A 15,252-nucleotide genomic window follows, 5' to 3' on the forward strand; every position below is an offset into this window, starting at 1 on the left:
TGGCACTGGGATGGGCACATGATGGGCACCGTGGTGGGACTGGGATGGGCACACAGTGGGCACTGTGGTGGCACTGGGACAGGCACAGGGGCTGTCCCAGGGCTGCGGGCTGGCAGGGGACCCTGTGCCCCGCTGTCCCCACACCTGCTGTGCACTGTGCCAGGTGAAGGTGGAGGTGGCAGTGGTGCAGGAGCTGCAGCTCAGCGAGGACACATGGGCAGAGGAGGCCTCCAGCCAGGAGCTGCAGGAGGGACTGGCCACCCGCGTCACTGGGGTACAGGCACAGGCACGGCACCCACCGGGCACCTGAGGGACCCCCCCACTCTGTCCTCTGGGCCCATCCCCCGGGGACCCAGGGCTCTGCGGGGTGACCCACAGCCCTGTAGGCGTGCTGGCGTCGCTGGGCACCCCATGGAGACACCAAAGTGCCCAGGTACCCCATACAGATGCCAGGATGCCAAGGTGCCCCAAGGGGATGGTGGAGTTGTTGGTACCCCAGGGGATGCCACAGTGGTGGCCGTGTCCCCAGGGGACAGCGGAGTGGTGGCCATGCCCCTACCCCCAGCGGTGCCTGTGCCCACAACTGCTGCGGGCACACGTGGACTGAGCCCCTCAGATCACCCCTGAGTTTGGCATGGAGATGGCACACAGCCTCCTGGGCGTGCTGGTGGCCTTCTTGCACAGGTGGGCATGGGGACACAGGGGGACAAAGGGGGGGATATGGGGGGACAAGGGATGGGCATGGTGCGGTGACTGAATCAAGTGCTCAAGCTCTCTGTGCAAGATTCCCTTTATTTCACAAAAGAATCCAACTTATATATGTTTCAACAAAGATCTAGAAAGCACTAACGGCATACAGCCAATACTACTAACAGAGGAGCTCATATCTGGCTCAGCTGGGATGTTTGCCAGTCCTCAGAACAGTTAAAGATAAAAAACATTCCATACACATACTCGTGACTGTCTTCAGCCACATCTTCCCAGGCCTACACCAGGCCATCCTCCAACCTGACCTTGTAAAACTAGTTCTTCAAAGGCTTGGCAAACATGCAGCACAACAAATTCTAATGGTCACTCTTGAAAACAAATGCCAGGTGTTCTGAGCTGCTCCCACATCTCCCCCTTTTTTGTTTAGGAACATCAGATTCACGAGGAAGGCAGCGAGGACTCCAGCTTCGAACCGATGCAATCCTCGTACTGCTCCTCAGATGATTCTGATTGCTGCAAACACACAAATGATTAACAACCCTCCAATAGCAATACAAATTCAGATACACAGATTTAAACCTTCAAACCATGTTTTTGGATTTAACCATTTAACACTATTAGACAATTCTTTGAAAAACACCTTATTCTGCTAATTTTGTATATTTCCCATTTGATCTTGTAATAGCTGTGCAAGGTCTTAGATCTCTCCTGCAATATTAGTAGCAAATGCGCCTTCACCTAATTCCAATCACATACACTTTCATTCCTTTGTAAAGGAGTTACACAGAGCCCTTGTTTTTGAAATTCCCAATTGCAATGTAATTTCATTCTATTTTGTAATGCACTTTGTCTATCTCTATGTGATGGGTTGATCCTGGCTGTATACCAGGCACCCATCATAACTATTCTATCACTCTCTCCTCCACAGCTAGACAGGGGAACGGGAAATGAGGTTTGCGGTCAGTTCATCACATGTTATCTCTGTCTCTTCATCCTCCTCAGTGGCAGCGCTCATCACACTCTTCCCCCTGTTCCAGCGTGGGATCTCTCCCACGGGAGACAGTCCTCCACAAAGATCTTCAGCATGGGTCCTTCCTGTGGCGTGCAGTCCTTCAGGAGCATACTGTTCCAGCGTGGGTCCCCCATGGGGTCATAGGTCCTGCCAGAAAACCCACACCGTGGGCTTCTCTCTCCATAGATCTGCAGGTCCTGCCAGGATCCTGCTCCAGCGCGGGCTTCCCATGGGGTCACAGCCTCCTTTGGGCACCCACCTGCTCTGGCGTGGGGTCCTCCACGGGCTGCAGGTGGATATCTGCTCCACCGTGGACCTCCATGGACTGCAGGGGAACAACCCATCTCACCATGGTCTTCACCATGGGCTGCAGGGGAATCTCTGCTCCGGCGCCTGGAGCATTTCCTCCCCCTCCTTCTTCACTGACCTTGGTGTCTGCAGGGTTATTTCTCTTACATGTTCTCACTCTTCTCTTCAGCTGCCATTTCTGTGTGTTCTGCAACTGCTTTTCTCTTCTCCCTCTCCAGCTGTTTGTTTTTATTATTTTTTTCTGTCTCTCCCTCTCTCTCTCCTTTTTTTTTTCTTTTTTTTTTTTTTCTGTGCACAGAGGTGCTACCACTATCACTGATCGGCTCGGCTTTGGCCGGCGGCAAGTCCATCTTAGAGCCAGCCGGCATTGGCTCTGTCAGACATGGGAAAACCTCCAGCAGCCCCCACAGAAGCCACCCCTGTAACCCCCCACTACCAAAACCTTGCCACACAAACCCAATACACTCCAAGCCAAATTACCACTGCTTCTAAAGCATCCAATCATGCTAATATTGTTGATCAATTTGTACCTGGGAATTCATTTCAGCCGTAACATTTTTTAATACATTAGCTACTGTGTGAGCAGTCTGAACGGATTTCGCAAGCACCGTGGTAGCGATGGCGGCAGTAGCTGCAATAATGATAGCTGATATTATAAAGGCAATTAGCCATCGTATAAATCGTTTGGGGTGACTAATTGTCTGCTTTAAAAGCCTTGATAATTGACTTAATCCTGATTCCCTTTCCTACGATTTGGTCATATTTACAGGGATCCACAATTCAGCATGACATCACATTGGCATGATTACTGTAAGACTTAGTTCAGATATATTCTTATGAGTAAACCAACTAAAATACCAAGGTTAATTCAGATTAGTTTCAAAAGCATGGTTACGTAAAGCAATATCTACAAATTGAGCTGCTACAAAAACATAAAGATGTGAAATACATATCATCACTGAATCTTTGTGATTCTGTGTCAGGTTCAAACTTATACAAGGAATGGTTTGTTATATAGTCACCGTGGCTTAGGCGCAACACCTCCATGGGCCCAATAAAAATGCTGCACCCGAGCCACAGTGACCCCGCAAAGAAAAAAGATCAGAATTCTTACAATACTGTTGCTGGCCACTATTGCCAGGTATGCTAAAAAAGGTATTCTTTGGAGTAGGATACATGTTGCATCATCTTGCTAGCTTGTTGTTGCATTCTCTTCAAATGTCCCTATGTGATAGCTTTTTCATTCTCGATGCACTGCTTTCTCCTCATTCGTCTCTCCTCCTTCAAATTCAGAGTCTTCATCTGCAGGATTGGGTTGTCCGAGTGGTTTCGCCAGCTCATGATATGGCTTCACATGTTTAGCTGGAATCCACTTGGTTCCTGTGGGAAGAAGAACACAAGCATGCCATCACCCCCAAGTGATTAGTTCCACAGGTCCATTCCAACCAGGTCCACTAAAAGGATCTTTATACAGTACTTTAGGTCTGTGTGAAATAGAATCAGGAGTTTTAAAATGCCGATCTATCGCTGTGCTGGCCATTAAGTCTGGTGAGCGATTTAAAAAATTCAAAGTAAACATAGCATTATCTAGCTGTTCTTGTGGTGGCATATTCCCCTTTTTTTGTTTATGCAACATGGACTTTAAAGCATGATGCACACGCTCAATTATTTCTTGTCCATGTCATGGTTTAACCCCAGCCAGCAACTAAGCACCACGCAGCCGCTCACTCACTCCCCCCCCATCCAGTGGGATGGGGGAGAAAATCGGGAAAAAGAAGTAAAACTCCTGGGTTGAGATAAGAACGGTTTAATAGAACTGAAAAGAAGAAACTAATAATGATAATGATAACACTAATAAAATGACAACAGCAATAATAAAAGGATTGGAATGTACAAATGATGCGCAGGGCAATTGCTAACCACCTGCCGACCAACACCCAGCCAGTCCCCGAGCGGCGATTCCCTGCCCCCACCTCCCAGTTCCTATACTAGATGGGACGTCACATGGTATGGAATACCCCTTTGGCCAGTTTGGGTCAGGTGCCCTGGCTGTGTCCTGTGCCAACTTCTTGTGCCCCTCCAGCTTTCTCGCTGGCTGGGCATGAGAAGCTGAAAAATCCTTGACTATAGTCTAAACATTACTGAGCAACAACTGAAAACATCAGTGTTATCAACATTCTTCGCATACTGAACTCAAAACATAGCACTGTACCAGCTACTAGGAAGACAGTTAACTCTATCCCAGCTGAAACCAGGACAGTATCCACCCCTTATTCTATACCATTGACGTCATGCTCAGTTCCCATACCTTTAGTTACATCCTAGTCAATCATCATCACCTTTCCATCCCTTTGAGACATATGAACAATGAGAGAGATATATATATATACACACAGAGAGATATCATTCCTTTAGTTCATGGGTTATGTTCATAAAACATTTGTTGAGTTCATTTAGTTTCCGACTCTGGGCTCCATCTGTCATACCAGTCTGTCTGGGCAGGAGGGATGGTGCAAAGTCCTCTTAGTCAGTAGAGCAGAATTGGGCTTCAGTGCGGTGTGACGAGCAGATGACATTGGATGCAGCAGGAGGATGGTGTGCACCGTTGGATTGTTGCATGCTGGAGTCAGTTCTGGTTCCATCACTACTGCGCTTTGCTCAGTTTTACCACAGTTCTTTCTTGCTTGATCTAAGTGATTCTTACTATAGTACTATGGATATAGCATATAACAATTATAGTAATGATAACATACAGTAGCAGGGTTATATAGCAACTAATATCATACAGGTTAATTCTGGCTATTTTCACCTAAAATCAAATCCCCTTGAGGCACACATCGGACTTCTCCATCTTTTCGCATCACCCACCAAGTGCACCCAGGCCCTTGAGCAAAAGCAATCCCACGAATGGGTTTACCTTTGCCTGAGGCAGGAGTAACCCAGACTGTTTTCCCTAACATATTTTTCATGTGCACTACAGGGACTTTATCCCCTTCTACAGTATGTAAAAGTTCTGATTGGGCAGGGCCACCCCGATCGGCAGATCCTCTGGTGTTGACTAACCAGGTGGCTTTTGCTAAATGTGTATCCCAATGTTTGAAAGTTCCACCCCCCATTGCTTTCAATGTAGTCTTTAACAGTCCATTGTATCACTCAATTTTCCCAGAGGCTGGTGCATGATAGGGGATATGATACACCCACTCAATGCCATGCTCTTTGGCCCAGGTGTCTATGAGGTTGTTTCAGAAATGAGTCCCGTTGTCCGACTCAATTCTTTCTGGGGTGCCATGTCGCCACAAGACCTGCTTCTCAAGGCCCAGGATAGTGTTCTGGGCAGTGGCATGGGGTACAGAAAATGTTTCCAGCCATCCAGTAGTTGCTTCCACCATTGTAAGCACATAGCGCTTGCCTTGGCGAGTTTGTGGGAGTGTGATATAGTCAATCTGCCAGGCTTCCCCATGTTTATATTTCAGCCATCGCCCTCCATACCACAGGGGCATTAGCCGCTTGGCTTGCTTAATTGCAGCACATGTTTCACATTCATGGATAACCTGCGCGATAGTGTACATGGTCAGGTCCACCCCTCGATCTCGAGCCCATCTATATGTTGCATCTCTTCCCTGATGGCCTGAAGTATCATGGGCCCACTGAGCCATAAATAGCTCACCCTTATGTTGCCAGTCCAGGTCCACCTGGGCCACTTCAATCTTAGCAGCCTGATCCACCTGTTGGTTGTTTCGATGTTCTTCAGTGGCCCGACCCTTGGGTACGTGAGCATCTACATGATGTACTTTTACAACCAGATTCTCTAGCCGGGACGCAACATCTTGCCACAGTGTGGCAGCCCAAATGGGTTTACCTCTGCGCTGCCAGTTGCTCTGCTTCCATTGCTGTAACCACCCCCACAGGGCATTTGCCACCATCCATGAGTCAGTATAGAGATAGAGCACTGGCCACTTCTCTCTTTCAGCAATATCTAATGCTAGCTGGATGGCTTTCACCTCTGCAAACTGACTCGATTCACCTTCTCCTTCAGCAGTTTCTGCAACTTGTCGTGTAGGACTCCATACAGCAGCTTTCCACCTTCGATGCTTTCCCACAATGCGACAGGATCCGTCAGTGAACAGGGCATATTGCCTCTCATTCTCTGGCAGTTTATTATACAGCGGGGCTTCTTCAGCACGTGCCACCTCCTCCTCTGGTGACATCCCAAAATCTTTGCCTTCTGGCCAGTCCGTGATCACTTCTAAAATTCCTGGGCGACTGGGGTTTCCTACGCGAGCCCGTTGTGTGATCAGTGCGATCCACTTACTCCACGTGGCATCAGTCGCGTGATGTGTAGGGGACACCCTCCCTTTGAACATCCAGCCCAGCACGGGCAGTCGGGGTGCTAAGAGGAGCTGTGTCTCAGTACCAACCACTTCTGAGGCACCTCGAACTCCTTCATATGCTGCCAATATCTCTTTTTCAGTTGGAGTATAGCGAGCCTCGGATCCTCAATATCCTCGACTCCAAAACCCCAGGGGTCAGCCTCGGGTCTCCCCAGGTGCTTTCTGCCAGAGGCTCCAGGTAGGGCCATTCTCTCCATCTGCAGTATAGAGCACATTTTTAACATCTTGTCCTGTCTGGACTGGTCCAAGGGCTACTGCATGAACAATCTCCCGTTTAATTTGTTCAAAGGCTTGTTGTTGCTCAGGGCCCCATTTAAAATCATTCTTCTTCCGGGTCACTTGATAGAGAGGACTTACAATCAAACTGTAATTTAGAATATGCATTCTCCAAAACCCCACGACACCTAAGAAGGCCTGTGTGTCCTTTTTATTAGTCGGTGGAGACATAGCTGCTATTTTTGTTTAATCACATCCATTGGGATCTGATGATGTCCATCTTGCCATTTTATTCCTAAAAACTGGATCTCCTGTGCAGGTCCCTTGACCTTACTTTCTTTTATGGCAAAACCAGCTTTCAGAAGGATTTGGATTATTTTCTTCCCTTTCTCAAAGACTTCTTCTGCTGTGTTGCCCCATACGATGATGTCATCAATGTATTGCAGGTGTTCCGGAGCTTCACCTTTTTCCAGTGCAGTCTGGATTAGCCCATGGCAAATGGTGGGGCTGTGTTTCCACCCCTGGGGCAATCGATTCCAAGTGTACTGGACACCCCTCCAAGTAAAGGCAAATTGTGGATGACACTCCGCTGCCAGAGGGATTGAGAAAAATGCATTAGCAATGTCAATTGTGGCATACCACTTGGCTGCCTTTGACTCTAGTTCGTATTGAAGTTCTAGCATGTCTGGAACGGCAGCACTCAGCGGTGGTGTAACTTCATTCAGGCCGCGATAGTCAACTGTTAATCTCCACTCCCCATTAGACTTCCACAGTATAAAGGTGACAATGCTAAGTGCAAATACCGGATTAATCCCACAGCCGATGACTTTATCATACCATAAACCAGTGTTATACCATACATCAAAGCGAAAACCTTAATCCACATCCCATGGATGATAAGCAGCAGAAGAGGAACTACATACAGCAAGCGAGGTGATACATAACAGAGCTTTAAAATCCAGAGCAACAACTCTAAGAACACATAAATCAACATAATGAATGCTTAGAACAAATTTGTTTTAACAAGCTCTGGTCAGGTTTGTCGTTATCTCAACCCTTCGTGCCCCACGTTGGGCGCCAAAATGGACTGTCGTGGTTTAACCCCAGTCAGCAACTAAGCACCACGCAGCTGCTCACTCACTCCCCCCCCATCCAGTGGGATGGGGGAGAAAATCGGGGGAAAAAAAAAGAAGTAAAACTCGTGGGTTGAGATAAGAAAGGTTTAATAGAACTGAAAAGAAGAAACTAATAATGATAATGATAACACTAATAAAATGACAACAGCAATAATAAAAGGATTGGAATGTACAAATGATGCGCAGGGCAATTGCTCACCACCCGCTGACCAACACCCAGCTAGTCCCTGAGCGGCAATTCCTTGCCCTCACTTCCCAGTTCCTATACTAGATGGGATGTCACATGGTATGGAATACCCCTTTGGCCAGTTTGGGTCAGGTGCCCTGGCTGTGTCCTGTGCCAACTTCTTGTGCCCCTCCAGCTTTCTCGCTGGCTGGGCATGAGAAGCTGAAAAATCCTTGACTATAGTCTAAACATTACTGAGCAACAACTGAAAACATCAGTGTTATCAACATTCTTCGCATACTGAACTCAAAACATAGCACTGTACCAGCTACTAGGAAGACAGTTAACTCTATCCCAGCTGAAACCAGGACACCCATCTACTGCTTCTGGGGGACTGCTCACGGGAAACTGGAGCAGCAGTTTTCCAAGAAGAATCCTCTTTTCTGGTTGCTTTTTCTCACAACTCCCGTACCCGTGCATCCAGGGCTGAGGTAGGTTTTCCATCCCACTTCCTCATGTCCTCTCCATGGTCACGCAGGTAAAACCACAGGTTAGCCCGTCGTGTGTACTTTCTCTCTCCTCTCTCTTGGGCAGAGGAATGCTTACGCCTAATAACTGCGATGCGGGCCTGTACAGGTGGGGAGGAGGACATATCCACTTTGAATTGCTGGAACTCTCAGGACAATTCCTCTACAGCTGAGACACAGGCCCGTAGGGAGGAAGAGAGACTTCCTTTGTATTGCTGGAGTTGGACAGCCAATTCATCCACCGTTTGTCCATAGCCTTCTTTCCAGGACATTACTGCCAATGAGTTGGCATAGGTTGGTGGTGCACTTTGTAGAAACTTCCGCCACATGGGTTGTGTGCATTGGACTTCATCTGGATCTGTGGGTGACTGCGCATTTTCTGGATCATTATAAATCACCTCCAGCACGGCTAATTCCCTCAGGTACTGGATACCTCTCTCCATGGTGGTCCACTTGCCTTGGTGACATGTAACTTCATCCTTGAAGGGGTATCTTTCCTTTACACCTAACAGAAGTCGCCTCCAGAGGCTGAGGACTTGTGTTTTTCTCCCAATCGCCTTGTCGATGCCCCCTTCCCTAGACAGAGATCCCAACTGCTTGGCTTCCTTACCCTCTAATTCCACACTACTAGCCCCATTATCCCAGCATCGGAGCAGCCAGGTAACAATGTGCTCACCTGGGTGGCAGCTAAAATCTTTTCGCATGTCACGCAACTCACTCAGGGATAGAGATCAGGTAATTATTCCAGGTTCTGCCTCTTCCTCCTGTTCTCGCGATGACCCTGGTTCATCTTCATCCCTCACTAAGCGAACTGATTTCTTTGTGTGTTTCTTTTTCTGTACAGGGGTGACTGATACTGGCACAGGTTGGTTCTCTGGTTTAGCTGCAGTATCTGTCACCGGGGTAGGGTTAGCCACGGTACCTGTTGTCAGGGTAGGGGCAGCCACGGTGCTTGTTGTCGGGGTAGGGGCAGCCACGGTGCCTGTTGTCGGGGTTGGGGTAGCCACAGTGCCTGTTGTCAGGGTTTGGGTAGCCACGGTGCCTGTTTCCCTGTTTTCCATCTTTTCCCCCTTTTCCCCCTGAGGGTGCTGCCTAATATCAAGCAGGGTTTGGTAGATACTGGCCAGGGCCCAGCACAGTGCAGTGAGTTGTACGTCTTTGGAATAGCCACAGCATTTTTCTTTCAAATATTCTACCACTTCATGAGGGTTCTGTAGTTGTTCAGGAGTGAACTTCCAAGCCACTGGAGGTGAGAAGTTCTCTAGATACCTGCCCATATGCTCCCACACACCGTGCCACCCATGAATATCCAGCTTTGGGACAGATCTCTGGGTGGTACTCTTAAAGAGCCTTTTTGTAGCCCTAAACAAGACCTGAAACATAGTCAGGAGGCATAGCACTAACAGCACACTGGCTTGCGCATCCCAAGGATATTCAAAATTCTCGAAAGCTGTTGTAATTAGTCGGAAGGAGAGAAGGGAGGCGAACGGACAGGGGGAAGTATCCCCCCCTAACTTCCCCATGGATTGGGTGTAATTACCAATAAAATCCGACAGAAGGTGCCCAAAGTATGGAAATGATATCACTGCCTCATACAGATTCCAGCTTAACCTCATGACCAGTGATGTAATCATTTCACAAGTCGACATTGCCCAGTACAGCAAAATGATAATCCCAATCACTCTCCCAGAGATGAGAAACGCAACTACAGGCAATACATAGAGCATATAAGAACTTACAAAACGCCACCATGTAAACAAATGAATCAACATTGTGACTAACATCTATTTATCTAATATAAGAAATGCGTATGACAAATTTGTTTCAACACACTCTGGCCAGATCTGTCGTTATCTCAACCCTTCGTGCCCCACGTTGGGCACCAAAAAGGACTGTCGTGGTTTCAGCCCAGCCGGTAACAAAGGACCACGCAGCCGCTCGCTCACTCCTCCCGCCCCCCTCCGGTGGGATAGGGAGGAGACGGAGAAAAGAAAAGAAAAAAAACCTGGAACCTCGAGGGTTGAGATAAAGACAGTTTACTGGGACAACACACAAAAAAAAAAGGTTACAACAACAACAACGGTACTGATGAACGAGTATACAAAACGAGTGATGCACAGTGCAACTGCTCACCACCCGGAACCCGACGCTCCGCCACTTCCCCCACCGAAAGTCGAGAGATCTCCCCCCGGCCCGTTCCCCATTTATATACTGAGCATGATGTCACATGGTATGGTGTCGGGGGATGCAACAGGTCTGCAGAATGCCTGACAATGCGAGAACAGCGTGACCTTGAGCAGCTTGTAGTGTATCCTTGAAAGTCTGGAAAGTCCCGAGAAGAGCGGTGCAAAAACAAGATAATGATAAGAAGAACCGTCCTGACGACTCACCAATCATGAACTGTTAGTTACTAACTAAACCAATCGTATATTAACACATACTCTGAAGAAGGGGATAAAAAGGTGTGTTAGAACAATAAAGTAGCCATTTTGCATGATCTATTACTTGTCATGTCCGTCTCTACCGCGACAAATGGTGACCCCGATGCATTTGGGTGAACAGATCATTTAAAGGCGATAAATCTGGCACTAGCAAGAAGTATACCGGCGGCGACGAGAGCTGTGGAGGAGTATACTAGCGGCGAGAAGAGCTGCGGAGGTGGAGCCCGGTGAAGCTGAGAACAGTGGAATCTGCTTGGTCCGGACCTGAGCCTAGACACCTAAAAAGGTGAGCCACCGGGGACCAAACTGTTAGAATGGGGCAGCAATTAACAAAAGAAAAGGAGACAATTTTGTCTACCTGGAAAGCCCTATTAAAAAGAAAAGGGGTTACAACCCCAGAACAAAGCCTGAAAAGGATTTTGATATGGTGTAAGATGCAAGGCTTTCAAGGCACAACAGTTACTGCATTCAGTGTGGGTGCATGGCAAGCAGTGGGATGGAAAATGTTTGATGAGATCTCTAAAGGACAGAAAGAGCTGTGTAAGTTGGCGATCGTATGGCGTCTATTACGTGAGACCCTGAAGGAATGGAAAGCAGAATGTGATGCGAATGATCAGCAACAGAAAGATGAGAAACCAGAAAATGTTAGGAAGGAAAAAGATTCTGACCAAGGAACAACTGAAGCCGATGCTTCAGTATCAGCAGTAGCAGGCAGAAAACCCCTCACAGGCAAAATCAGATCATGCCCTTATCCACCTCCTCCTCCTACGCCATTAAATACTTTACTGGGCGATGAGGGGCCCTCCTCACCTACTGGTGCAGCAGCGGAAGGGGTGACTCCATCAGCCCCCTCCGAGGAGAAAAATACGGTGAATCCGGCAAATAATACCGAGCCAGAAAGTGAGAGCCAAAATGAAAGTGAGGCAGAAGAAGCTCTATTTGACGCTATGCGATCTCTGCATCTCGCAGATAAAACTATAACGAAAGAACCCCTGCCATGGACTCTCCCCCCATCCATAATAACTGTAGTCCCAAAATCCCCTGATCAATTTTGGGAGGGAGTTAAGAGATATGCTGCCGACACTGGCAACTGGGATCTAGTAGAATGCCTCAGCCTGTGCTCTCTAACACCAGCATTTCTAAAACCTCTAGATAAAGCAGCAGAGGCTCCTGCTACATTTCCTGTTTTCAAAGCTGCTGCAGGCACAAACCAGCACGATGAGCACAATCCAATCGGCTGGAAAGTGGTGCAGGATTTGCAGAATAAAGTACAAAAATTTGGAATCAATTCTCCTGAGGTGATGCAACTTATTCGAATAATCAGCACAGATCTGCTGTGTCCATATGACATTATGCATCTCGCACAAGTGCTGTTTCAGCCCGTACAATTGCAAGTGTTTCAATCTACTTGGAGGCAGATGGCACGCACAGCAGCACAGAATAATTTACGACTGCCACAGGGTGACCCGAGATTAGGCCTTGGAGAGGATGCTTTGCTTGGTGAAGGGCCGTTTAGTAACCCTCAGCTGCAGGCTACATGGCCTCCGATTGTTCTCGAACAAGCACAAAATCTAGGGCTTATGGCATTAAAGCGAACCATGGAAATGGCAGCTCCAAAGCAAAAATACATCGCTATCCACCAAGGCCCCAGAGAACCCTTTTTACAGTTTGTAGAAAAAATATCTGCCGCACTGGAAAAACAGGTAGAAGATGAGGTGTTGAGACAAATGCTGTGCAAACAGTTAGCAAAAGATAATGCTAATGAGGACTGTCAAAAGATAATACAGGCTTTACCAGGAGATCCTTCTGTTCCTGACATGGTGGCTGCATGTTCTAAGGTTGGGACAGTGGAACACATGGCGGCCGTCCACTCGGCAGCGCACGTGGCCGCCCTAGCCAATGCTATGAGAAATTCAGGGAAATGCTTTGGGTGTGGCAGAGAAGGGCACATAAAGGTAACTTGTCCACACAAAACATCACCAGGTAAACAACCGGTGAACAACCCACCGGAGATTAATTGCAACAAATGCAGAAAATCAGGACATTTTGCAAAACAGTGTCGTTCCAAATTTCATGTTAATGGGCAGCCGCTACAGGGAAACCACAAAAAGAGCGCGAGAGTGCGCGCGAGGACAACAAATCCCCTCCCGACAGCCGGCCAACTCCCCTCTGCAAAAAATTGTCAGCCGCAACAGCTGGCTCAGCAGGGCTGGATGCATCCACCGCTGACACAGTCACTATGGTCACAAAAGACATCGTTAAGGTCCCTCTTAATGCAAGGGGTCCTATAGGACGAGGACTGAGTGCATTGCTACTGGGAAGATCAAGTAGCATGTTAAATGGACTAATTGTACATGTGGGAGTTATTGATGCTGATTTTACAGGTCAAATTTGCACGATGGTTTCGACCCCCTACCCACCAGTAACAATCCCAAAAGGTACTCGCATTGCTCAACTTATTCATTTTCGAGTTGTATTTTGAAAGCAGATCAGCGACTGCGATGAGATGGAGGCTTCGGCTCTACAGGACCCCCTCAAGTCTGCTGGTCTCAGACTGTCTCATCATCCCGACCACATATGACGTGCACGCTGTCGAATCATGGACGATCGCCGACTACAGTAAGGCTTGCAGGGCTCCTGGACACCGGAGCCGATGTGACTATTATTGCCGATTATCTGTGGCCGTCCACCTGGCCCACAGAGGAGGCTGGTATGGGAGTAGTGGGGCTGGGAGGATCCGCGCGAGCAAAGACGGCAGCCACACCAGTTCTGATTACCAATCCTGAGGGCCAACAAGCAGTCATTAAACCATATGTGACGGCAGCTCCCCTCAATTTATGGGGGAGGGAATGCTTGTCACAGTGGGGGGTGAGAATTACCACAGATTTTTAACGGGGGCTGCTGTGCTGCAGGGTGTTAGACAACCCACGCTTGTTTTAACCTGGTTAACAAATAACCCTGTGGGGGTGGATCAGTGGCCCCTACCAATGGAAAAATTAAAGGCCCTGCAAGAATTGGTAGCAGAACAACTAGCTGCCAGACACATTGAACCCTCTCAGAGTCCATGGAATACTCCAGTGTTTGTGATAAAAAAGAAATCAGGAAAATGGCGATTTTTGCATGACCTGCGGCAAGTCAATGCTGTCATGGCCACGATGGGGGCTCTGCAACCAGGCATGCCTTCACCTGCCATGATCCCTCAAGATTGGGAAATCATTGTCATGGACCTTAAGGACTGTTTTTTTACGATACCATTAGCTTCCCAAGACAAAGAAAAATTTGCATTTTCTGTGCCTTCTATCAATCATGCAGAACCGGCAAAAAGATATCAGTGGAGAGTTCTGCCGCAGGGCATGAAAAATTCACCAACCATTTGTCAATGGTTTGTAGCACAAGCTCTGTCACCTCTAAGGGAAAAATTCTCTACTAGTTATTGTTATCACTATATGGATGACATTCTGTTAGCATCAGACAACAAGGAGCAGTTGAATGACATGAAAAATTTGGCCAGGAATTCGTTACAACAATATGGGTTAGTTATTGCCCCTGAAAAAGTGCAAAAAATAGAACCCTGGAAATATCTGGGAATGACAATTACAAGCAAGCAGGTTCTGCCCCAACCTGTGAAACTCAACCTTGCGGTTAAGACACTCAATGATGTACAGAAACTGATGGGATCCTTGAACTGGATCAGGCCCTATCTTGGACTGACCAATTCGCAGTTGCAAAATTGGTACAATTCTTTGTACTAATTGACAAAACTGTGCCATTTGGTGCTTTGGTGCAGTGGAATTCTGAGTGGGATGACCCATTACATATTTTAGAATGGATGTTTTTGTCATTCCGGCCACGAAAAACTGCTCCTGGCTTGTTTGAACTTATTGCTGATGTAATCATAAAAGCCAGAAAATGATGTGTAGAACTAACAGGATGTGATCCAACTATGATTGTTTTACCTGTTCAAAATTGGTATTTTAAATGGTGTCTGGCAAACAATTACAAGCTGCAAGCGGCTATGGCGGGTTTTCAAGGACAGATCTTGTATCATCTACCGTCACACCCGCTACTGAAATTTGCTCGAGACATACCATTTGGTCAGAAAAATTTAAGCCAGCCAGAACCTGTGAAAGGCCCCACTGTCTTCACAGATGGTTCTGGAAAAACAGGTAAAGCAGCAGTAGTATGGTATGAAAACAACAACTGGAACAGCAAAGTAGTATATCAAAATGGTTCTCCACAAGTAGTAGAGCTGTGTGCACATGGCACGTTTAAGCGGCAGCTTCAACAACAAAAAGGGGGAATGATTGGGGAGCCACCACAGGCATGTTTAGATAAAGCAGTTTATG

Source organism: Haliaeetus albicilla, chromosome W, assembly GCF_947461875.1.
Source record: "Haliaeetus albicilla chromosome W, bHalAlb1.1, whole genome shotgun sequence".
Classification (NCBI taxonomy): Eukaryota; Metazoa; Chordata; class Aves; order Accipitriformes; family Accipitridae; genus Haliaeetus; species Haliaeetus albicilla.